This window comes from Triturus cristatus, chromosome 2_2 (assembly GCF_964204655.1).
Source record: "Triturus cristatus chromosome 2_2, aTriCri1.1, whole genome shotgun sequence".
In the NCBI taxonomy this organism is placed as follows: domain Eukaryota; kingdom Metazoa; phylum Chordata; class Amphibia; order Caudata; family Salamandridae; genus Triturus; species Triturus cristatus.
The window spans coordinates 673,820,619-673,846,920 of record NC_140582.1 but is presented as its reverse complement, the minus strand read 5'-3'; positions in this window follow the sequence as shown (position 1 = coordinate 673,846,920).

Genomic DNA, 26,302 nt, shown 5'->3' with positions numbered 1-26,302 from the left:
TGCCCACTACACCACCCCAGTTTAGACATGGCCATATGCAAATCAGTCTTGACCCTGTGCCTCATGGGAACAGTCAAGCCCGAACTGCCAAGCCATGTCTTCCCTGGACCGGAATCAAGCATCCTAGGACCGGTTTCTGGCTATCAGCCGTCATCAGCCAGGATAGCTTGACTCCAGTGGCGTAGTGAGCACGGGTCCCACGTCTGGGAATACCCATCCCACTTAGGGCGAAAAGCGTTACAACAAACAAATGATGGACGGAATGCTGACAATGCAGACATTCTCCCCCAGTCAAGAGATCTGGGTTAAATCCATCGTTCTTTTGCCCACTACACCATCCCAGTTTAGACATGGCCATATGCAAATCAGTCTTGACCCTGTGCCTCATGGGAACAGTCCAGCCCGAACTGCCAAGCCATGTCTTCCCTGGACCGGAATCAAGCATCCTAGGACCGGTTTCTGGCTATCAGCCGTCATCAGCCAGGATAGCTTGACTCCAGTGGCGTAGTGAGCACGGGTCCCACGTCTGGGAATACCCATCCCACTTAGGGCGAAAAGCGTTACAACAAACAAATGATGGACGGAATGCTGACAATGCAGACATTCTCCCCCAGTCAAGAGATCTGGGTTAAATCCATCGTTCTTTTGCCCACTACACCACCCCAGTTTAGACATGGCCATATGCAAATCAGTCTTGACCCTGTGCCTCATGGGAACAGTCCAGCCCGAACTGCCAAGCCATGTCTTCCCTGGACCGGAATCAAGCATCCTAGGACCGGTTTCTGGCTATCAGCCGTCATCAGCCAGGATAGCTTGACTCCAGTGGCGTAGTGAGCACGGGTCCCACGTCTGGGAATACCCATCCCACTTAGGGCGAAAAGCGTTACAACAAACAAATGATGGACGGAATGCTGACAATGCAGACATTCTCCCCCAGTCAAGAGATCTGGGTTAAATCCATCGTTCTTTTGCCCACTACACCACCCCGGTTTAGACATGGCCATATGCAAATCAGTCTTGACCCTGTGCCTCATGGGAACAGTCCAGCCCGAACTGCCAAGCCATGTCTTCCCTGGACCGGAATCAAACATCCTAGGACCGGTTTCTGGCTATCAGCCGTCATCAGACAGGATAGCTTGACTCCAGTGGCGTAGTGAGCACGGGTCCCACGTCTGGGAATACCCATCCCACTTAGGGCGAAAAGCGTTACAACAAGCAAATGATGGACGGAATGCTGACAATGCAGACATTCTCCCCCAGTCAAGAGATCTGGGTTAAATCCATCGTTCTTTTGCCCTCTACACCACCCCAGTTTAGACATGGCCATATGCAAATCAGTCTTGACCCTGTGCCTCATGGGAACAGTCCAGCCCGAACTGCCAAGCCATGTCTTCCCTGGACCGGAATCAAGCATCCTAGGACCGGTTTCTGGCTATCAGCCGTCATCAGCCAGGATAGCTTGACTCCAGTGGCGTAGTGAGCACGGGTCCCACGTCTGGGAATACCCATCCCACTTAGGGCGAAAAGCGTTACAACAAACAAATGATGGACGGAATGCTGACAATGCAGGCATTCTCCCCCAGTCAAGAGATCTGGGTTAAATCCATCGTTCTTTTGCCCACTACACCACCCCAGTTTAGACATGGCCATATGCAAATCAGTCTTGACCCTGTGTCTTATGGGAACAGTCCAGCCCGAACTGCCAAGCCAGGTCCTTCCTTGACTGGAAACAAGCATCGATAGGGACATGACCAGACGAAATTGATGATCTACTCACATTAACCGTGCAGTAAGCCAAACCCTTGATCACCAATTTGAACATGAAATAACCACATGCACTATATCTGCCCCCAAGGGATCCAAACCTTGTCGCAAACACCATGACCACCTTCTACATGCAGCGCCATATCTCTTGACCGTAGTCTGCCCAGGCTCTTCTGATGAGGAAAGAAGCCCTTGATGAAAGGCCTGGGGTCTCCCAATGTCCCCTGAAATCCTCCAACCCATGAGTCGGAGAGTCCCTCCCTGAACCAGTTGGTGCAAGTTGCCATGCAAGTCCATCAGTAGAAGAGGAGTCAGGGTAAATTGGATTGGAAAATCCATATAATGTTACAGAAGAACTGGATACAAAACTTGCGATTTCCAAAGTGAAGTCACCAAGATTACTTCCGCTTTCTGGCACCTAATCAACGCTGCAATTCTGGCTATCATGGAAAACAGGGGAAACGCATGTCCCAGGAACTGGCTCCAATCCGGCAGGAAAGCGTCCGTCGCTTCCGCGAGGAGATCTGGACGGCAGATGAAAAAATGAGCAAGGTGATAATTGCGGTGTGGCGCCAAAAGGTCAATTGCCACGGTCCCCATCGAACTATCAGGCTTTGAAAAAGAGGGCGATGTAGCATCCAGGCGCTGTAAATCTGTAGGTGTCTGCACTGCCAATCCGCAGCCTGACTGAGCATCCCTGGCAGATACTCTGCGTTATTGACAACCTCTGATGCAAGCAGTAATTCCAAAAGTGTCTGTCCAAGTCCGCCAGTACCTTGGATCTTGTGCCTCCCAGATGGTAGATATTTCTCACAGCCGAAATGTTGTCCATCTTCAAAAAGTTGGCTCAGGAGACCTTGTTGCCCACCAGACTCTGATCCGCAAAGATTCCAGAAAATTGATGTGGAGAGACTCCTCTTGCTCTGACCACTTACTGCCTGTAGTAGTATCCCCACAATGGGCGCCCCAACCTCAAAGGCTGGTGTCTGATTAGATCACAAGATCCGGGGCTGATTCGGAACTGGCCCTGCCATTCCAGGCCTGCATGTGCTCGAGCCACCAGCGAAGCTTCACTCGAGTCTCCGGGGAAAGAGAAATCTCCTGCCTGTACATCAGGCCGCTCCGTAGGTGTTGTGCCTTCGGGCTTTTTAAGGTCCGGTAGTGCAATGGACCTGGAAAGATCGCTTGGATCAAAGATGATAGAAGGCCCACAATCCAGGCCAAATGCCGAAGGGAAAATCTCTCTCTCACCAAGGTTCTGCACAACTCCCGGCAAATCAAGAGCAACTTCTTTTGAGGGAACCTGAAGCACTGGCGTACTGTGTCGACCGCGAACCCCCAAAAGATCAACTGTTGCACCGTCATAAAATCTGACTTTTGGTTGTTTAATATCAAACTTTGATCATGTAACAGAGACTGAGTCATCCGGAATTGCGAGAGTAAAATTGATTTCTCCTAGTGCATTAGAAGGATGTCATCCAGGTATACTGTGAGGCGCTAAGGAGAGACCGAACAGCAGGCAAGTGAACTCCTAAATCTTGCGGTCCCACTGAAATAGTAGACACCTTCTGTGGCTAGGAAAAATCGGGATGTGAGGTAGGTGTCCTGTAGATCGATCCGTCCCTACCAGTCGTTGGGCAGCAAGACATCTCTTAGGTGGTGAATGCCCTCCATTTTGTAATGATGGTATAGCACCCATTGATTGAAATCCTGCAGATTTATTACTGGTCTGAACCCTTTGTCATTTTTCTCTACCAGAAAAATATTGCTTTGGATTCCTATTGGTGGAGAACCAACTGTATTATGGCCCCTTTCCGCTAGGAAATATTTCACGTCTCTGTTTACCACCTGTGTTCCTTCTCGTGAGAAGAGTATAGGAGGGGTCAGGAGTGTTGGCGGGGTGTACCGTGGAATTCTATATGAAACCCTTCACGGTTTGAAGCACCCATACGTCCCCTGTAATGGGGGCCCACTTGTGGCTGAACTATTGCAATCTGCCCCCACCCCTGATAAGGAAAAAGGGATGTTTCTTACCAGCAGTTCCGCCTGGTGCATTGCTGGATCCGCAGAAGTTTATTTTTCCGCCATTTCTTCTGCCATGGCTTGTCGATGGTTAGAACCCTCTGAATTACTTGTGGTCTTGCCACTGGAGAAAGCACATACTTTGGAACTATGGGGGGGTTGGAGTTGTCGAGTGTCCAGAGGAGCGCCCCCTACGTCTTCCGACCACTCCAAAAAATGTGCTGCTTAAAGATCTTCTTAATGGACTGTTGTGCCTTGCTCAGATATTGAAAAGTAGTAACAAAACGTGACAACTCCCCAATGAAAGGTTCTTCAAAGAGACCCCCTTTTGCCAACAGGCTGGCTTCGGCAGTGGCCAGTTCACCTATCCTGGGCTCTATTTTGATAAGCTAGGAGGTCAAATGCTCCATTCATAATGCACAGTTTGCTTTACCCAGAAAATATAGCGCCCTCTGAGCCCATCCCGAGAGAATTACGGGATCAATCATTTGGCCTGACTCCCTTGTATCTTCTGCCATTTCTAAGATTTTAATCAGTGGACCCAGAACATCCAAAACTTCATCCTGACAAGAATGCCTGGAATGGTCAAAGCCCTTCTTAGGATCTTTAATGAATTTGTTGATAAATGTTGCCATTCGTGCATTGATGTCTGGGGTACTTGCCACCTTATTGGCAAGGGAGGGCCTGGGGTATTCCGCTTTCAGGTAACACCAGACCTCCTGATCCATGGGTTTTCTGATGCGGCTGGCCGTTTAACGCACTAAATTTGGTGCCGGGACCCAGTCCGCGGAGCGGGTATGACAAATATATTCTGGCTTGAGCATGCCTGGTATCCATGCAGAGCCTTGATCATTAGAATCCTCCCGCTGGGATTTTTGTCGCCACCCTCCGGTTGCCAGGGCCTGCTCGGGCTTGGTTCATCGCTTGAATCCCCATCGGGATTATCAGTATTGTCCCCGGTATTGTTATCTGATCCCTGCTGGTGGCAGGAATTGTCCTAAGGAGGTATCACCTGGCTGGGAATCCTTCTGTGCCTCCTGTCTTTCTACGCAACGTTTTAGGAAGACCTGGTGCGGTCTCTCGAAGGCATCACATAAGGTAGTGGCCATTCTGACGTTGGCATTTTGCCTGGCCTTGCTCTTACCCTTAGAGGCCCCCATTGCGCTAGTAAGAGGTTCCAGCTCCAGCCTTCCTCAAAAGGGGGAAATACACTGCGCTTCACAGTTAGATCAATTATGGAGTGGTTCAGGGGTCTAGAGTCGAAAGGAGCTCCCTCTTTAGTAATGTATCAATGTCATCTACTAACTCTTTGTGGATGGAGAGCAGTGAGTGCTCCTCCACCGACTCCCAATATGCATCAAACTCATCTGCCATGTTGTTCAGGTGAAAATTAGAGGTCAGAATTCTAAGATACTAAGGCAAACCCTAGTACAAAATCACTGAAAACACTCCCTAAGGAGCCCAGTTAGGATTGCATGAACCAATGCTTAGTTGTCTGACTCCATCAGCCTCTAAATAAACTGGCCTTGAACAGGAAATGCTCTGTGGTCGAACCGTTTACCTGAAGTCAAATACAATAGCAATGCCTCGCTGCCTTCTCTGTGCTCACAGCAATGGCTTGCCCTTTCCCACAGCGGACGGGGAAATTTTCACGCGCACCGAGGAATGCGAGGAATTTGTAAAGCAGGGCCACGTCTCCTCTTCAAAGAGATGAGCGCCCTCCACACCCCGTACTGGGTTGAAGAAGCACTGCGTGTCTCGCTGAGAGGCGCGCTACCATGTGGTGCATGCTGGAGGTGTTGAGCCTCGTATATAAACCTCCAACCCCTAGACTCTTTGTCGTCTGGAGGAGTGTCAGGCTGTGAGGGAGACCACGTGAGTACCTCACAAGAGCTGCCAATAAGACCCCCTGTCACCACGCGAGAGGCCGGTGTTATCAAGGCCCTGAGAAGCTTAACACACGCAGCGCCGGTAGTGGAAAACCAACAATGAACAAAGTAGCACTAATAAAATACAGCACTACAGTAAATATGGCCAACTGCTAACATCCATATAGTAACATTAAGAAAAAGCCCTTTTCTGGCTCAGCAGCGAAGAAAGGAAGTGCTGTTTCTAGATGTTGCTTATATGGGACTGACTCTATAGGTATTCTGTTTGTTGTTGCAAAGACTCATGGGATGTGTAGTCTTTGAATAGAAATATGTTGTTTAATGCTGCTGAGCATAACAAATGAAATAGATAAGCATAATCTGAGACTCCGGTCCTGACATAGAATTAATAAATTTCCCCAAATATTCCAGGACTGAAGTTAAAATAAATAGGCATTCTATGCTATTTGGGAGAAAGCTGCTCTTTCCCCAAATATTCTAGAACTGGAGTTAGTATTGGAAAGTCCCACTCCTGCCATGAGGACACAGTTCAGGACAAGAAATAAAACAAGCTCATTATAGCACTAGCCATGAAAGTGGGTGTGGCCAGTGAGAGAGGGTAGAGTTTTGTGCAGATCACTACCCAAGAGCAACTCTAAAGCACTCTTAAAAACAAAAAAGGCCTGCGTAGTATTTTTTGTTTATCTCTTTGATTCCATCCTACAGTCTAAAAGGATTTCTCTTAGAGCGTGAGCACTCTCTTCTCAAGTCTCATCTACATACTCCATCCTGAAAGCTTTGAGTCCAAGGCCTTGAATGATACTAACATACCCCACTTCGCAAGCACCAGCTCTAAACCTGCCCTCAATTCTAAGTCATCTAATGTCAGCCCTCCTCCCAGAGGGTGCGTTTAGAGATGGGTTGTTGACAGTGCCTGCAAAGTGAATAATAATAAACCATGCTGACAAGCCTCGTGACATTGTTAATTTTGAACACCACTTTTGTGTCTGCTCCAATTTCTTTTTACAAACAGCCGTATCTTAGCCCAAACAGAGACAACAATGAACTTACCGTTAAGCATGCAGGGGAATGTATTTGAAATACCGACTCCATCATTGCCAGCATTTATTAATTAGCAGCATCGGTTCACACCATTGAATTGCCTATGGTACCGATAAAATGCTGATTCAGGTACCAACCCTAATGGTGATGTACACCAAGTGGCTGTATTGAGACTTGGCTCCTCTTTTCTTCTGTCCATACCATATTCACTAAAAAGAAAGGACGATTAAATAATAAAAGAATGTTGTGTATTTATTTATTTATTTGCAAAGTTTTATATAGCGCTGGCTAGGCCTTTTAGGTATCAGAGCACTTTACATGAGGATTAGCAAGTTATAGGTTACATAATTACATCAATTACAGGAGGCAAGTATAGACATAGGAGAAAAACATGAGATTACACAATAATATGAGTTGTTAGCGCGTAGCATAGCCAAGACACACGCCTTATGGGGAATAAAAGGTAGGGGGGAATGGTAAACAGGGGTAAGGAATGCAAATAGAGTCAGGCAGACCGGCAAGGGGAAAAGTACTTCAGGGGGAACAAACCAGTCCAAACAGTCAAAGTGCAAGAAAGACAGAACCGACCTGGGTATCGGTGGAAGTATATGAAGGGAGGGGTGTGGGAGGCCATGGGGTGGGGGGCGGGGTGGACTAGAAGAAAAGGTCAATCAGGCGAACAAGGAGCAGACCAGTAGCAAAGAGTATAGGTCGAAGTCGCCATGATGGTAAGACCCAAAAGAAGCTGATAGCATTATCCCCAAAAGGCGGGATATACAAAATCAAACAAAAAAACAATAAAGGTAGCTGACTACACGGTTCCACGCAGGACTGGAGAAGGGGATGCAGCCAAAGAATCACGGAGGGAGGAGGAGGGGAGGGAAGGAAACACAATGGGGAGACGAGGAAAACAATGTCCAATGTCCGGCTGAGTAGGTGACAGCCAAGGGGGTGAACCAGAGCCAAACTCCTCTATAGCTGTATAGGACAGCTCCACTGGGCATCGGCCAAGATTGCTCTGGCTCCTCGGGAAGTACAGACAGTTATGGTTTCCGCCTATAGGGCATCGTCAAAGTTCCATCGAAAGCACCGATCCCGGTGTTACTGGGAAGCACCGTTCGCCTCGTCCTCTAGCTCGCCACCAGGTCAAGAGTGGTGAGAGGAGAGGTGGAAGGGACAGTTTCCAAGTCTGCAGATGCATCATGGGAGGCCGCCATATTGTTAATAGCATTCGCATGCATCACACGTGCGGCACTCGTGTCTGTAATGTAGGATTACTACAGCTCCCAGGAGATATGCACAGGCGCTGTATTTGTGATGGTATCCCGTGGTATAGTCACGTTGGCCCTTCGCAAGTGGTCTCACTTCTAGGGATTGTTAGCGTCCTTATCTCCTGAAGTCCTTAGTTTATCAGTTGTCTTTGACACCGATCCTCTTTGGTTCCCATACTTTAAATTCTTCTTGTACAGTCAGTGGTGGGCTGACGGTGGTAAGTCCATGCTGTCCCCTCTGGATGGTTCACGGTGACGTCCTAACCTCGGATTCCTTTCCCATTCACACGTGGTAATGTAATACGGTACAAGTAGGGTTGTCACATGGACGTTTTTTACCGGCATAACCAATATTTTAATGCCCCAGCTGGTACAAAAATTAGGAAAACCACATAAAGCCTGCATTTTTATCCTCTTTTCAGTCTATTCTTATGAAAGTAAACGTAAGAAGAACGTGCTGTAAAATGCGCTCTAAAGCTGCATTAATGACTCATGACTTATAGTTAAAGTAAACAAAGAAAGCAAAAGCATGTTAAAAATGAATACAGACAATTGAATACATTGGGGCCTTTGCAAAATCCTAAACATGAACACATGGCCAGAATTTTTTTCTGGGATAGGTTCCAACCTCAGGATAATGAATTGCTGTTAGACACTGGCACTGTCATTTAACACGCAGAGGATCAACAGGATTTATTTTAGATACCGCATCCTGCAACGTTTAGAGATGAATGTCGGTACTGTTTGAAAAGGAAACAAAAATATGTTAAACCATCAGGCACACTAGGAGTGACTGCTGTTTCATTGATAGGGAGAAAAGCCACCTAAGTTCACTGTACACTTCCCAGCTAACTTGGAATGCCTAAAAAAAAAAAACAGAACAGCTTGCTACCGGACTGTCCGCATTACTGCTTTTCCTTCATCCAAGCATGGATGTAGAAGACCTGCCTAATTATCATCTTCTTAATTTCCAACAAAAGAAAATGAGCATAAGTAAAAGAGAGATTTTCGAAAGTGAACCTCACTGGCTTCACCCATCAACTGCAAATAGCATATCAATACACAAAAGAAACGGGGTATAAGGCAGAAAGTGATTGCACTAAATCATTAAGTCAAGTCAAAATTATTAATGTTCTTCGGGTGCCAAGGATCATGAGGTTAAATACCCCTAAACCCCCTTAGGATCAAAAGACCCTACAACTTGTCAACAGTTCACTGTGATCCAGCACTCCACAAAGTTATTTTATAATCATAAAATATGTCTGTCCATTCAGCAGGTGTTCTTTCAAAATTATTTCTTTATTGAATTCTTCTCCTCTTTACATATATAAAAGACACATATAGCGTAGCCGACGCGTTTCGTCCAAGAGGACTTTTTCAGGGCTACAACAAACAGATACAAAAGTATTTTACAAACATGTTTACAAAAATATATATCTACACATATATACAATTAAAATATTTTCTAATCTTAATAATCCATAGATACATTTTTCCTATACAAAAGTGCTAAAAACACCAAGTGATGTTCTGTGACTCCTTGTACGCATCTTTTAGATAGTTACAGAAATCCATGATTATTCTTGAATTCTACACCCGCCAATTACACATCATTATACTTTTTATAGTTGTATTTCATCCTATCCATAATTTTCTAGGAATAAAACCATTCCTTTTTGTAAATCCATTATGTACGGATCGAGTGAAGGCATATGAACAGAAACTATTGTTCTCTTTTTATTTTAAACCAGGGCCAAGCGGTTTTCTTGTTAATGAAACAAATTACTATTTTATACCACAACAATTGCTATTAGAGTACTAGATTTTTCTTTTTTGTTATTATTATTATAAAACATGAAGTACCTAATTTGTAATTTTTCTAAGCATCTAAACATTTCATTGTCTTCCCTCTTTTCTGATATTAAGTTTTAATGGTCATGAATATAATGTATGGTCTTACCAAAGTTCTGAGATATAAAAAGGGCTTTGTCTTATTCCCCTCCAGCGTCAAGAGATGTAGCTAAGCTTTCCTCTAATAGGTCAAACTAAATAAGTTAACCTAATATAAAGGAAAAAGAGAATATCTATGTACAGTGTCCTGACCATTGAATAATATTATAATAATCCTTCGTTCTAGAGAGGCAAAAAGACAATGCATACCTTTTTTATTATATTGCTTGATAGATCATGGTTCTTCAGTTTGTTATTCACCTTTATGTAGTTTATGATTATATCTGCAATTTGTAGAAAAAAAGAAGGAAAACTAAAAGGGTGTAGTGTTACTACTAACAATTTTAGTCTGATTTGATGGGAGGACATAATCTTTATGGCTAAAATAGACCTCCCACGACTATCCTTTAGGTGCCATAATATCAACACAGTGTCCTACTATATGGACACATTCAATAGAATCCAGGACATTATCCTTTTAATACAGGATCTTTACATTGTTGAGTATAAGTGAGAATTTCTATATATTTTGTTGGTCCCCATAGTCATAAATTATCTGTTTACGACTCAGCACAGGACAATATCTTTATCATTTAAGTCTCAAAGTTACACCAATACTACCCAGAGTTTTATCAAAAAAGAGAGCCAATGTCAATAAACCAACTGGCACAGCGTTCCTTATTTAAATAACTAAATCACCCTGAAATCGATAGAGCTTACCAGAGTTTAGGAGCAGATTCCCTCCATCCAGCGGTCCATGCAGTAATGAGCTCAGCTCATGAACCGCTTTAAATACACTATCCAAACACTCACCTGTAGCGAGTAAAATTATATTGGGAGGTGATTGCTAAAATACGAAACCGCCATCTTGTGATGGTGTATTTAACATCAATATTGTATTGCCACTACCCTCTCCGAATATTCTTAGACTCGCAAATTTATTTTGGTAAAGCATTAAGATATAGCTGGCATATAGTCCTCCTTTATAGTTAATAATTGTTAAATCACAACATTTTAAGTGAACAAACATCATTTTTAAACGGATCTTAGCGATCGAATACGGCGCCGCCATCTTATAGTGGCGTATTTCGACATAGTATTGTGTTCACGATTAGGAACCGCCATCTTGTAGCAGTGTATTTAATATCCATATTTTACTAACATCAGTATTTCCGAGTTAGTATTCAACATTGTGATTTATTCCAAGTAATGCATTTAAAAATTATATATAATGGTTATGATAAATCCTTCGTGTTCAGACATTGGTTATTAGATAACAATGTTTGATGTAAATAAACGCTATCCTAAATAGTGCCACCATCGAAGAAACATCTTCGACATGATAATGTGGTCAAAATGTATTTCAATAGTGCGTTTCAAGATAGTTGTAATACTCTCTTCATACGCTAACATTGATCATTCAATAAAATTATTAATATTTTACTTAAACATACGCCATCATAAACGAGTCCTCATAGTCAAGTATGGTGCCGCCATCTTGTAGTGGTAGATGGGACCTCGATATTGTATTGAGAAAGGGATTTCCAAAAAAAGGAGGAAAGAAACAGAGGAATGATTTCTATCTCATGTCTGATGAGAGTCCCAAATAGGTGGTCATACAATACAATATGAGCATTAACTACTCAATCGGAGTCGTTTTTACGCATAAACAGACGCCATCTTGGAAGAGTGTTATAGTTCATATATGTTCAAGAAGATATAATACATGGATGTAAATCAACCTGGAATTTATTCTACGTTATATCTATTGCAAATATGAGGTACATATTAGTACTACATACGTATATAGTAGAGAGTATTCTGAGAAAGTAAATGAATAAACATAGAGGCCCTCTTCCACCAATACCCTGGTTTGTATTCAAGGTCAAACATTGAGTAAGTAGGCGTCGTCATAGAGTGATAATGCCACTCATTACAAACAGAGAACTAGTTTGGTGCTGCATCTGATGCTGATAAAACATTATTTTTTGTATCAACTGAAATTAATTACATGTAAGGTACATATGAATACTATACACGTAAATAATATAAAGTTTTTTTGAGAAAATAAATCAATAAATAATTATAGACGCTCTCTTCCACTGATACCCATGTTTGTATTCAGGGTCAGACATTGAGTAGGTAAGCGTCGTCATAGAGTAGTAATACTGCTTATTGCACACAAGGGACTAGTTCAGTGCTACAGCTGATATTGATAGAAAATGTATCAACTGAAGTTGGTTAGTAACATATTATATTCTCCCAACATGGAGACCATTGGTGACAGGATTCAAGATCTATTCAAGATTCCTCCTACCATGATAGTCTGAAATCTGTATAAATGTCACTACGACTCATACATTTAACAGTCAAATGCCAAATGGAAATATATTACAATAGATTATACAATTAAGCTTTAGCCTTTTTAAAGAAAATGATAGATTTCATTGTTAATATTCAGACCCATACTAATAGTTCTAAGGCGGCAAATCCAACTTGCTTCAGCCTGTCTTAGCATTTTTTCTCTATCTCCACCTCTTTCTGGAGCCCTCACGAGATCAATAGCATGAAACCAAATTGCTGTCTTATCCGGATGTGATTCAGAGATATGAATGGCGATTGGATATTTGTTATCTCTATTTTTTATCGCTCTTACATGTTCCTGTATTCTGACCTTAAGGCAGCGAATACTGCTGCCCACATAGATTTTGTTACAGGAACATCCAATTATATATACAGTATGTGTGGAATTGCAATTGATGAAAGATTTGATCCTGAATTCCCTTTCAGTGTTATATTTGAACCTTGATTTCCTGTGCACCCCAAATTGACAGATATTACATGAGCCACAGACAAAGAAGCCCATCGGTTTTTGAGGGAGCCAAAAGCCCGTGTGTTCTTTCTGTTGTTTTACATAACTAGGGCATCAGACATTCTTAATGGTTTTGCCCTTCCTGTAAACCACCCTTGGTTTCACGGAGATAGTACCCTCGGGGAGTTGTGCTTTTGTTAATAAATGCCAGTTCTTTCATAATATATTGTAAATATGATTACTGAAGGCATTATATTCAGTTATGAAAGTCACGTTATCCCTGTGTGTCTTGATCTCTTGTTTCTTTCTCTGTATAAGAGTACTCTTTCTATCAAGCTTCCTGATCTTAGTCTCAGCAAGATCTAAAGATTTCTTGGAATACCCTCTTCTCATGAATTTGTTTTTTAGAGATCCTAGATTAGTATTAAAAGTGTCTTCCTCGCTGCAATTTCTTCGTGTGCGAACCATTTCGCCATAGGGTATTGCGTTGATGGTTGCACTGGGGTGGGCACTTTCCGCATGGAGCACACTATTGCATGCAGTAGGTTTTTTATATACTTCGCTTTGTATCCTTTGATCCCTTGTATACAATCTCAGATCCAGCAATTCAATTTCTTTACGTGAATGGTTCATAGTTAGCTTGATATTGAACCTGTTTATATTCAGGTAAGTCTGATATTCCAAAAGTTCTTTTTCAGAGCCATTCCATATCATCATAATGTCATCAATGTACCTGCCAAAAAATATGACATTATTGATCCATTTTTTAGCACCTGGTCCCCAGGCATGCTCCGCCTCATACAGACCCATGAAAAGATTTGCATAAGACGGAGCAAACCTGGATCCCATGGCTGTGCCTTGTTTCTGGAGGAACCAAAGTCCATTGTGCAGGAAGACATTCATAGTCAAGATTATGCGTGACATTTCCAAAAGCATAATAGAATGTTCTAGATGTTGAGCATTTCTTTTATATAAGAAATGTTGTAAAGCTTCCATACCACGTTCTATGTGGATGCATATATATAAGCTTTCAACATCCATGGTGACAAACATAACGTTCAGACTGTCCCATTCAAAATCTTCAAGCTTGCATAACACGTCCCTACTTTCTTTAAGGTAAGAGGGTAGATTTTTCACAAAGGGTTGTAAGAAACCATCAACATACTCTGAGAGTCGCTCAGTTGGGCCGCCATTGTCAGAGATGATCGGTCTGCCTGTTGGAAATACCTCCCCTTTGTGTATTTTGGGGAGTATATATATGCAGGGGTATCTAGAGTTATGGGTCTGTAGGTAACGATATTCATGCTCTGAGAGTAATCCCGTTTCATGCCAATCACACAGTTTGGCGTTGATGGTTCTTTCTATTTCAGGGATAGGTTTCGTAATGATCCTCTCATAGCAGCTATCATTATTCAGTTGTCTTTCTATTTCACCTAAGTAATCTTATAGATCCATAACCACTACATTCCCCCTTTTATCAGCTGCACGTATCAGCAATTGTGGATCTTCTTGTAAGTTTTTGAGAAGGGCTTCCTCTACTCTTGAGAGATTATGATGATGTGAACAATATGAATTTTTTCCATGTCTATCTTCTAGTTTGTGTAACTGATGTGTTACTTTTTCAATGAACTCCTGAATATACGTATCTTGAGTTCCGGAAGGTGGAAACCTGGATTTGTTTCTTAAACCACTATCTATGGTTGTGTCTTCTTTTATGTCTAAAAGACTAGCCATCTGTACTATATCCACATCCAAATCATCCTCATCGATTGTGGCTAACAAATGTATATCATGTAATTCTTTGATTGTCAACAACGTTTCAGGATTATCATTTCTTAAAACATTAGTAGAAGTACATGAGTGTTCAGAAAAATATCTTTTTAATTGTAATTTGCATACAAATTTAAATACATCTGTATGTACATTGACAAAGTCACAGTTCTTAGTTATACAAAAATTAAGGCCCTTCTTCAGTACATTGGTCTCTTGATCATTCAAAATCCTAGATGATAGGTTAACAACATTAGGTTCCTTACCCCCAGAGTTTTCATTTTCTCTACCATTTGTGTTCAAACTGTCAGTTATTTCCTCCCTTGTGTCAACCTGCTTTGTTGTCTGGTTTGTACTCCCATTTTTACGCCTCTTCCCTCCCCGTCTTGTCCTTGATTTAGGTTTTTCTTTTGGTTTCCCAGCCTGTATCGCTGGACCTCCCGTAAAAAAAGGGAAGTGGATGGTGTCGTCTCTAGATTGCTCGGACCCTTCCCTGGATCACTTTCTATAGATGATATGGAGGTACTACTGGAAGAAACACTAGGCATCTTCCCTCTTATGTTCAACTCAGTGGTCTGTTTAGGAATTATATCATCATATTTTCTCAAGAATGTAAAAATCCTTCCCTGCTCATAATCATTCTCATCCCTTATGATCTTTTTTTGCTTTTTATCCTTTAGATAAATCTGATAACAGGTAAGTTCTTTCTTCAAAATCTCATAATTTTTCATAGTTGCCTCTTTTAAATTCATATCCAAAATTTCTTTTTCTAATATCAGAATTTCATCCCTAATCTTTTTTACTTTTCTTTCTGAATTTGTAATCAGAATTCCCATCATCCTAAATGAGGAATCATACAGACCCTCTTCCCAGTCCTTTAGTAAATCACTGTCTAGATCTTCGTAATTTGGGAATATTAGGATTCTCAATCCTCGAGGGATTCTCTTGTTTTCCAAATATTTTTTTAAAGTGGCCCCATCCCACCATTTACCAAGCTCTTGTTTTTTCAATCTTTCCAAACGAAAGAATCTATCCTTAAGGCCTTCACTCTTCTGATTGCTGTTTTGTGGGGGCTCTGTTTTTGCTTTTTATCCTTTAGATAAATCTGATAACAGGTAAGTTCTTTCTTCAAAATCTCATAATTTTTCATAGTTGCCTCTTTTAAATTCATATCCAAAATTTCTTTTTCTAATATCAGAATTTCATCCCTAATCTTTTTTACTTTTCTTTCTGAATTTGTAATCAGAATTCCCATCATCCTAAATGAGGAATCATATAGACCCTCTTCCCAGTCCTTTAGTAAATCACTGTCTAGATCTTCGTAATTTGGGAATATTAGGATTCTCAATCCTCGAGGGGTTCTCTTGTTTTCCAAATATTTTTTTAAAGTGGCCCCATCCCACCATTTACCAAGCTCTTGTTTTTTCAATCTTTCCAAACGAAAGAATCTATCCTTAAGGCCTTCACTCTTCTGATTGCTGTTTTGTTGGGGCTCTGTCGGTAAACATTTTTTATTTTTAAGTAACTCCCCCAACATTCCTTCTCTATTATCCTCAAAATCCATTATCCGTGTTATTATACGACCCTTGATCGTGCAAATCTACCTACTTTTAAATAAGGGTGGGCGTAGTTCGCGAAGTAGCACTTCGCGAAGCTACGCAAAGTGAAGTTCGCACTACGCGAGCTACGCGTAGCACTTCGCGAACTGCATAGTAACATGTTCGCACTGTGCAAGATGTTGTTTTCAATGATTGCACAGTGCGGACAAGCAACCGGCACTGTGCAATCATTGAAAATGGCATCTTGCACAGTGCGAGCTGTAGTTTTTTGCTGCTCGAGTAGATTTTTACTCGAGCAGCAGCTTTCTCAACGCGAACTGGTAGTTTCTCATCGCGAGCGGTCGCGAGCATACGCGACCCCTCGCAATGAGAAACCTGACCTCCTCGCGTTGGGAATCTCGCCGGGAGGTTTATTTTCCATGCTCGCGATCGCGAACAAGGAAAAAGTCTCGCCAGGATGTCATTTTGCTTGCTCGCGGTCGCCAACTTGACGTTGAGGACCGGGAGCAAGCAAAAAATGACCGCAGCACTACGCAACACTACGCTACGCGTGTTCGCACTGTGCTACGTGCAGTTCGCGTAGTGCGAAGTAGCGCGAACTTCGCAAACTACGCGAGCGTAGCGTAGTGCTTCGCCCAGGCCTACTTTTAAATCACAATACACAAAAGAAACGGGGTATAAGGCAGAAAGTGATTGCACCAAATCATTAAGTCAAGTCAAAATTATTAATGTTCTTCGGGTGCCAAGGATCATGAGGTTAAATACCCCTAAACCCCCTTAGGATCAAAAGACCCTACAACTTGTCAACAGTTCACTGTGATCCAGCACTCCACAAAGTTATTTTATAATCATAAAATATGTCTGTCCATTCAGCAGGTGTTCTTTCAAAATTATTTCTTTATTGAATTCTTCTCCTCTTTACATATATAAAAGACACATATAGCGTAGCCGACGCGTTTCGTCCAAGAGGACTTCTTCAGGGCTACAACAAACAGATACAAAAGTATTTTACAAACATGCTTACAAAATATATATCTACACATATATACAATTAAAACATTTTCTAATCTTAATAATCCATATATACATTTTTCCGAAACAAAAGTGCTAAAAACACCAAGTGATGTTCTGTGACTCCTTGTACGCATCTTTTAGATAGTTACAGAAATCCATGATTATTCTTGAATTCTACACCCGCCAATTACACATCATTATACTTTTTATAGTTGTATTTCATCCTATCCATCATTTTCTAGGAATAAAACCATTCCTTTTTGTAAATCCATTATGTACGGATCGAGTGAAGGCATATGAACAGAAACTATTGTTCTCTTTTTATTTTAAACCAGGGCGAAGCGGTTTTCTTGTTAATGAAACAAATTACTATTTTATACCACAACAATTGCTATTAGTGTACTAGATTTTTCTTTTTTGTTATTATTATTATAAAACATGAAGTACCTAATTTGTAATTTTTCTAAGCATCTAAACATTTCATTGTCTTCCCTCTTTTCTGATATTAAGTTTTAATGGTCATGAATATAATGTATGGTCTTACCAAAGTTCTGAGATATAAAAAGGGCTTCGTCTTATTCCCCTCCAGCGTCAAGAGACGTAGCTAAGCCTTCCTCTAATAGGTCAAACTAAATAAGTTAACCTAATATAAAGGAAAAAGAGAATATCTATGTACAGTGTCCTGACCATTGAATAATATTATAATAATCCTTCGTTCTAGAGAGGCAAAAAGACAATGCATACCTTTTTTATTATATTGCTTGATAGATCATGGTTCTTCAGTTTGTTATTCACCTTTATGTAGTTTATGATTATATCTGCAATTTGTAGAAAAAAAGAAGGAAAACTAAAAGGATGTAGTGTTACTACTAACAATTTTAGTCTGATTTAATGAGAGGACATAATCTTTATGGCTAAAATAGACCTCCCACGACTATCCTTTAGGTGACATAATATCAACACAGTGTCCTACTAGATGGACACATTCAATAGAATCCAGGACATTATCCTTTTAATACAGGATCTTTACATTGTTGAGTATAAGTGAGAATTTCTATATATTTTGTTGGTCCCCATAGTCATAAGTTATCTGTTTACGACTCAGCACAGGACAATATCTTTATCATTTAAGTCTCAAAGTTACACCAATACTACCTAGAGTTTTATCAAAAAAGAGAGCCAATGTCAATAAACCAACTGGCACAACGCTAAGTTCCTTATTTAAATAACTAAATCACCCTGAAATCGATAGAGCTTACCAGAGTTTAGGAGCAGATTCCCTCCATCCAGCGGGGACCAACAAAATATATAGAAATTCTCACTTATACTCAACAATGTAAAGATCCTGTATTAAAAGGATAATGTCCTGGATTCTATTGAATGTGTCCATCTAGTAGGACACTGTGTTGATATTATGGCACCTAAAGGATAGTCGTGGGAGGTCTATTTTAGCCATAAAGATTATGTCCTCTCATCAAATCAGACTAAAATTGTTAGTAGTAACACTACATCCTTTTAGTTTTCCTTCTTTTTTTCTACAAATTGCAGATATAATCATAAACTTCATAAAGGTGAATAACAAACTGAAGAACCATGATCTATCAAGCAATATAATAAAAAAGGTATGCATTGTCTTTTTGCCTCTCTAGAACGAAGGATTATTATAATATTATTCAATGGTCAGGACACTGTACATAGATATTCTCTTTTTCCTTAATATTAGGTTAACTTATTTAGTTTGACCTAGTAGAGGAAGGCTTAGCTGCATCTCTTGACGCTGGAGGGGAATAAGACGAAGCCCTTTTTATATCTCAGAACTTTGGTAAGACCATACATTATATTCATGACCATTAAAACTTAATATCAGAAAAGAGGGAAGACAATGAAATGTTTAGATGCTTAGAAAAATTACAAATTAGGTACATCATGTTTTATAATAATAATAACAAAAAAGCAAAATCTAGTACACTAATAGCAATTGTTGTGGTATAAAATAGTAATTTGTTTCATTAACAAGAAAACCGCTTGGCCCTGGTTTAAAATAAAAAGAGAACAATAGTTTCTGTTCATATGCCTTTACTCGATCCGTACATAATGGATTTACAAAAAGGAATGGTTTTATTCCTAGAAAATGATGGATAGGATGAAATACAACTATAAAAAGTATAATGATGTGTAATTGGCGGGTGTAGAATTCAAGAATAATCATGGATTTCTGTAACTATCTAAAAGATGCGTACAAGGAGTCACAGAACATCACTTGGTGTTTTTAGCACTTTTGTATAGGAAAAATGTATATATGGATTATCAAGATTAGAAAATGTTTTAATTGTATATATGTGTAGATATATATTTTTGTAAACATGTTTGTAAAATACTTTTGTATCTGTTTGTTGTAGCCCTGAAGAAGTCCTCTTGGACGAAACGCGTCGGCTACGCTATATGTGTCTTTTATATATGCAAATAGCATATCTGATAGTTTTCACATTGTCTCATCTTCAGTAGCAAGACTCCCACTAACTACCAAAACAGGATGCCACTAGCTGTCCTTGCTACATATATTCAAGGTTTATCTCAATGTGCCTGTATTCGTGTCTTCAGAGTAGCCATTAAAGTGCAGGTCTTTTCTCATTTGGATGGCTTCACTTTCCTCTCACTGGTTTCTCCGATGCCCACTTGACACATCAGAAGAGTGTTCTGTACACAACTGCACAGCTCATCTAGACTCAGAGAGTATGACATTATCACACCAAGACGACTAGAAATCCATTGGTTTCCTGAGTGCCAAAATCACCTTCAAGATCTGTTTTGCTGACTAAGCTGTACCCTCTAGCAACTGCCCATATCTGACAAGGTCTCTGGAGGACATTTAAAGACATGGAGTACTGAGATCGCCAAACTCCAAAGCAAGGAGTGCACAAAGGAGAACACCATACAACAAACAGACTCCTATGCACACAGGACCTAAGCTCCATCCTCAGGTGGATCCAACAATCTTTATTTGTAACATCATACTGTACTCTTCCCGCACCCCCTTTAAAGCACTCCTTTAAATTAAAGATGTGCATGTGGTCTAGACAAACTCACACGTTTTTGGCAGGGCAGTCCCACGGAGCTAACTCATGAGCCAAAATGTATGGAGTAGCTTTCGTCTGCCGAAATTATTTTGGTGCCTTTTTTTGGTTACGAAGCTCTGTATAAATGTAATTCCATTGTGCACATACACACACATATGAATGGGTGTATACACAGAAATTCAGACTAAAGTCTTGAGTCAAACTCTGACTAATTGATTCATTGAAGCAGCATCCAATATGTTGTAGTTAGCTGCAGCTCTTGGTTAGATTATCTAACTTGATTCTTTTCTGTCTCAAAGGGCACAGGTTCTGGAGTGTCTGTGATCTGATGACCCTCACTCTAGAAAAGAGCTCTGGGTATTTCCATAGCCATATGCCAGCAGCCATCTGCTAAATGGTGGTTGTCCTATTTCAAGTGGCAGTGCTTGCCCTATCAGGACCCTTCTCATCCCTGCATTGCCTAATAAAAGTATCCCTCAATTGCTCTAATTTGGTTATGGTGATGCAATATAAGAGGAGCCTTTCAAGAGAAACCTGATTGAAGTCACTGAATATGCAGTGGCCGGAACATTCTGCAATTTATAACCCTTAAACCCTTTGGTGGGTGCGTCGGCCAATGGCTGACACATGCACTACCTCCAGTGGCAGCTCCTCTGCTAAGGCTGAGGAGCGTCAGCCCACTGCTTCTCAGCAATGTAAAAAAAAGGAAAAATAAAAGGATAATAACTCGATGTTATTATCATTGTGATTCTCCATGCTGAGGCAGGTTTGCGGGGTGGGGCTGCTCTGGTCAGAGAGCAGGGGAGAAGTAGTGGGCATTCTGTAAGTGCGCATGACGATTTGGCCAGCCATCCAGTCACGAGCACTTAGCATGTTCTCCACCAGACTGTATTACAGCCTGATTGGATAACATGCACAGGCCCATAGTCCCAGTCTGAGCGCTGAACCACGGTGCTCAGACCAATCACAATGCTGCCGACAGCAGCATCGTTATTGGCTTAGGGGAGCCTGTGTGCTTCCTGTTTCTGTTGCGGCCTGATGCAGAGAGACGACAGAGGAGAGATGCGGTGGTGATGTACGTTTTTTTAAAATTTCTTTTTAGTTCTCTACACCCCTTCCCATCCTCGCCACCCCTGATACGTGGCAGCTGCCACTGACTACCTCCCTGGTGCGGGGAACGGCCATTGGCTGACACCAGGGTTGGCTTCCTGAAATGCTCCGGTTGTTTTTTTAAATTTTTAACCCCATGGTGGAGATGCGCAATTGCTACAGTCTCTCCCTGCCCCCCCCCCACCCCGGTGTGCTGACGCCACAGTTTTCCCCAACTGGAGCCTAGGATTCAGCAGGTAAGTCAGCGCTCGACTCTGGTGAGGAAAACAGGCAGAAAAAGATCTCCCCAGCTTTCAGGTAGGCCTCATTTGAAAGGGAGAAGTCTCCCCTTCAAACGAGGCCTTCCTGAAAAGGTTTCCTGGTGGTGGATCTGCGATCCATGGACAAGAAACCTCATTAGACACTAGGGATGTCATCTGGGAGGGTCGACCCATGTGTAAATGGGGGCATTTTTTGTATTCCTCGGGGGGGTGCAATCGTCCCTCCTGCTCACTGGCAGACCCCCTTTGGGGGCTGGTTTCTTTCCTTTTATAGAAGCGTGGCCGCAATCGTCCCAAAGGGAAACCACACCTTTAAAAAAAAGTGATCTATATATAGTCTCTCTCTCTCTCTCTCTCTATATATATATATATATATATATATATATATATATATATATAATCTTATCTTAGTTAAATTTTCAAAACTCGTGGCCCGCTCCGGTCAGCTCCTGTCTTGAAAGTTTCGGGGTGATTCGGCAAGCGGGGGCCAAGAAAAAGGGGGGGTCCCAAAACATGTTTTCTCCATGTTAATTCCCATAGGAAACTTTAGACACGGCTATAGCTCGAACTGAGAACGGAATTCCACCAAATTTGGTAAAAAGGTAGCCCTTGTTTCAGAAAAAGAGTTTTTTTTTTTTAAATGGAGTGAATCCGTTCAGTAGTTCCTGGGAAATTCAAACAATAGAGGTAGGAAAATCAATTTTCCATAGGAAACTTTAGACACGGTTACAGCTGAAACTGCTAAACAGAATTACACCAAATTTAGCAAAAAGGCAGCCCATAGTTCAGAAAGAGATCTATTTTTTAAATCGAGTAAATCCATTCAGTAGTTGCCGAGAAAATCAAAAAAGAAAAGTTTCGATATATAGAGGCGCGGTGGATCCGCGCACCCTCCCGATCACAAGCTTTATTCTAATTTGCTGTCAACACTCCAAACCAGGAAGTGTTGGCAGCCATCTTGTGCCTCCGTAACCGAGGCACAAGAAAACAGAAAAAAACCGCAAAAAACAAGAACAGGGGGCAGGGTAGAAACACTCAGCCCCCCCGCAGCCCCGGGGACTGCTACCCCCTGGGGCTAATTTGGAAATGTGTGGGGGGCCTCCAAAGCCCCCCCAAGCCCAGGGGACCACCACCCCCCAGAGTTTTCATTAATTATTTGCGGGGGCACACGGCCCCCCTGCAGCCCCGGGACCGCCACCCCCAGGGCTTGTTTTTTAAATAAAAAATATACCTGTGTGGGAGGGCTCGAGCCACCCACATGCCCCGGGGACTGCCACCTCCCTGGGGCACTAAAATGCTAATTTGGGGGTCCGTTACGGACCCCGAGCCCCGGGGGCCACCACCTCCCCGGGGCTTTGCAATTGAAGGGAGGGGAGCCGCGCGGCCCCCCGCCTGGAGCCCGTGATGGCCCTGGGGACTGCCATCCCCCAGGGCCGGCTCCTGCAGTGTCCCGGGGTGCCCACCCCCGGGACACTGCTGTTTGCAATGACAGGGTGGGAGCCGCATGGCTTCCGCCCTGTCATTGCAAACTGCTTTGCTTCATTGAAGCAAGAGCAGGGAAATCTGCTCTCGCTTCAATGAAGCAAAGCAGATTGCTTCACCACAAGGGGAGCTGCATATTAGCAGCTCCATGTTAGCAGCTCCCCATTTGGAAAAGCAATGCCGGCTCCCGCAGGATGCGGGTAGCCGGCGGGACTGTGCGGGAATTGGGGCTACCCCACGGTCCCCAAAGGAGAGGGCCGGCCCCGGGGGATGGGGTCCCCGGGGCTAGAAGTGGCCCGGGAAGGGGGCCACACAACCCCCTCCCCAAAATAAAAATAAATAAATAAAGGCCGGCCCCGGGGCTAATAGAGGCCTCAGGAGGAGGGCCACGTAGCCCCCCTCCATAAAAATAAATAAATAATGTGCCATGCCCCAGGGGATGGGGTCCCCGGGGCCGGAATTTGCCACAGGAGGGGGACCCACGCGGCCCCCTTCCCGTTCATTTTTTCTTTTTTTTTTTAAATGGTCAGGGCCTGTGGGATGGGGTCCCCAGGGCCCAAAAAAAAGGAAAAGAAGGGGGGCCACACAGCCCCCCTTCTAAAAAAAAAGAAAAAACAAAAGACGCGATTGTTTCAGAGGCCCAGCCCCCTCCCAGCAACACTCTGCAAATGCACCCTGTGGCACGTTTGAAATTGGGGAATTAATTCCCCTTCAATACTGGGGGTCCCTAGGGGCCAACTAGTCCACCAGGTACCTCCAGTAAGCGCCACAGGGCTGCGTTGCAGAGAGGTGGTCCAGGCCACGCCCCTTTTTACACCTCTCTGCAACCAAGCTCTGTGGCGCTTACTGGAGGTACCTGGTGGGCTAGTTGGACCCCAGGGACCCTCAGGATTCAAGGGGACTTAATCCCCCAACTTAAAACTCGCCACGGGGTGCGTTTGCACAGTGGTGAAGGGAGGGGTGGGGCCTGAGGTGACATATGTGCAAACACGCCTTGTGGCACGTTTTAAGTTAGGGAATTAATTCCCCTTCAATCCTGAGGGCCCCTGGGGGCCAACTAGCTCACTAGGTACCTCCAGTAAGCGCCACGGGGTTGCGTTGCAGAGAGGTGGTCCAGGCCATGCCCCTTTTTACACCTCTCTGCAATGCAGCTCTGTGGCGCTTACTGGAGGTACCTAGTGGGCTAGTTGGACCCTAGGGACCCTCAGGATTCAAGGGGACTTCATCCCCCAATTTACAACGTGCCAGGGGGCGTGTTTGCAGAGTGGTGGAGAAAGGGGGCATGGCCTTTGTCTACCTCTCACCAATCCCACTGCGTGGGGCTTACAGGAGGTGAAAGGTAGGCTAGTTGGCCTCTAAAGGCCCCCAGCAGTGAAGGGGTCCTCATTTCCCATCCAAGAGTGTGCCAGGGAGCGCGTTTGTAGAGTGGTGGGCAAAGTGGGCGTGGTGTGGTATGAGTACTTACCAATGCTGCTGTGTGGGACTGACTGGAGGTAATAGTTTGGGAAGTTGGCCCCCAAGGATGTCCTTGGGGGCCAACTACCCCTCTTGTTACCTCCAGTAAGTCCCAAACAGTGAAATTGCTAAGATGTCTTCGGAGGCCATGGCCCCCTTTCTCTACCACTCTGCAAACATGCCTCGTGGCAGACTACAGGATGGGGGATGAAGTCCAATTTAGTCCTGAGGGAGTTTGGGGGCCAAGAATCCCTGCTGGTACCTCCTGTAAGTCCGACGTAGCGAAATTCCTGAGCGTTGGTTGGACGCCCAGCACCCTTTATCCACCACTCTGCAAACGCGACTACTAGTTAAAGTAGCATTTTTCTGTACCTTTGACTTAGAGGTAGTTTTAATCCCCCTGGCCTATCATGTACTAGGGCCTTACAGAGGAGGTAATGCTAATAACAGGGATACCCCAGCGCATAGTGTTCCCTAGTGTATGTAGTTGTTTTCACTGTATTCTAAGTGTCTTTTAGCATTGCACTGGCTCTAGGCCTGGTTAGTCAGAGTCAGTTACCACCAATACCCGTCTGAAAAAGTTGTGGGCACAGGATGATTTTGCTACAAGGCCTCTTTCTACTCCTCTGTTGGTTCTTTCTGCACATGTCTTGCTTCTTCCTGCACTTTTCTTCGTCTTAGTGGACTTCTGTTGCTTCGTTCTGCATTTCTTTTGCTTCTTTCTGTGCGTTTTTTCTTCTTTCTTCACATGTCCTACCTCTGTAGGCACAGTTAGAAACTAGCATTTAAAAAACCTTTGAAATTCACTTAAAAAAACATAGGTTTCAGGCACGTTATAGTTAGAAATTAGCATTTACAAAACCTTTGAAAGTCACTGAAAAAAAAACATAGGTTTCAGGCACGTTATAGTTAGAAATTAGCATTTAAAAAACCTTAGAAATTCACTGAAAAAAACATAGGTTTTAGGGAAAGTTAGAGTTAGTTGGACATTTCTCTCGTACAAAACCAGAGAAATTACCCCGTTATAGTTAGTTCAGCTAGGTGCTGTTTGTTCGCGAGCCGTCCCAGTATCTGTCCCATCTACTTCGTGAATATATCCGATTTGGACACATATCGGGCTAGTCTATTAATTGGGACAAGTCTCTCATCATTCCCCTAACGGAGTCTACCACACCACCGGATGTGGAATACCCACTTGTATGGTCCACTGATCCGGTCAAATACCTGGGGGTGTGGATCCACAGAGACCCAAATACGGTAATACGCGAGAACTATGGTAGAGCATACACGAAACTAGAACAACAGGTGGAGTTGTGGCTCTCCCTACCGCTCCCACTAGCAGATCGAATTGCTCTGATTAAAATGGTAGTGCTGCCGCGCTTTTTGTATTTATTCGATAATATTCCACTGGTGCTCACGCAGGAGTTTTTTCGCAATATTCGACGAGTGCTGGTGAGGTTGGTCTGGGGTGGCAAGATCGCACGGGTGTAATGGTCGACCCTCACTGAGGGATACGGCAGGGGGGGTTTGAGGCACCAGACTTCTATATCTATTATTTGAGCGCACAGGCCAGATACGTGTATTACTGGCTCAGGCCACATGCATACACCCCACAGATTGCGGTGGAGGAGGGCGACGCCCATCCGGTACCATTACACAGCGTCATAACACACCGAGCGAGAGGCACCCCGAAAACAGAAATCAGTTCGATAGATGCGACAATAGCAGCATGGCAAGCGATAGGCCATTTGGCGCGGAAACTGCCGATCTATGCACCCATCCTGTACATTGAGCATCACGCCGCAATGACGGTGACTCAAGAGGTG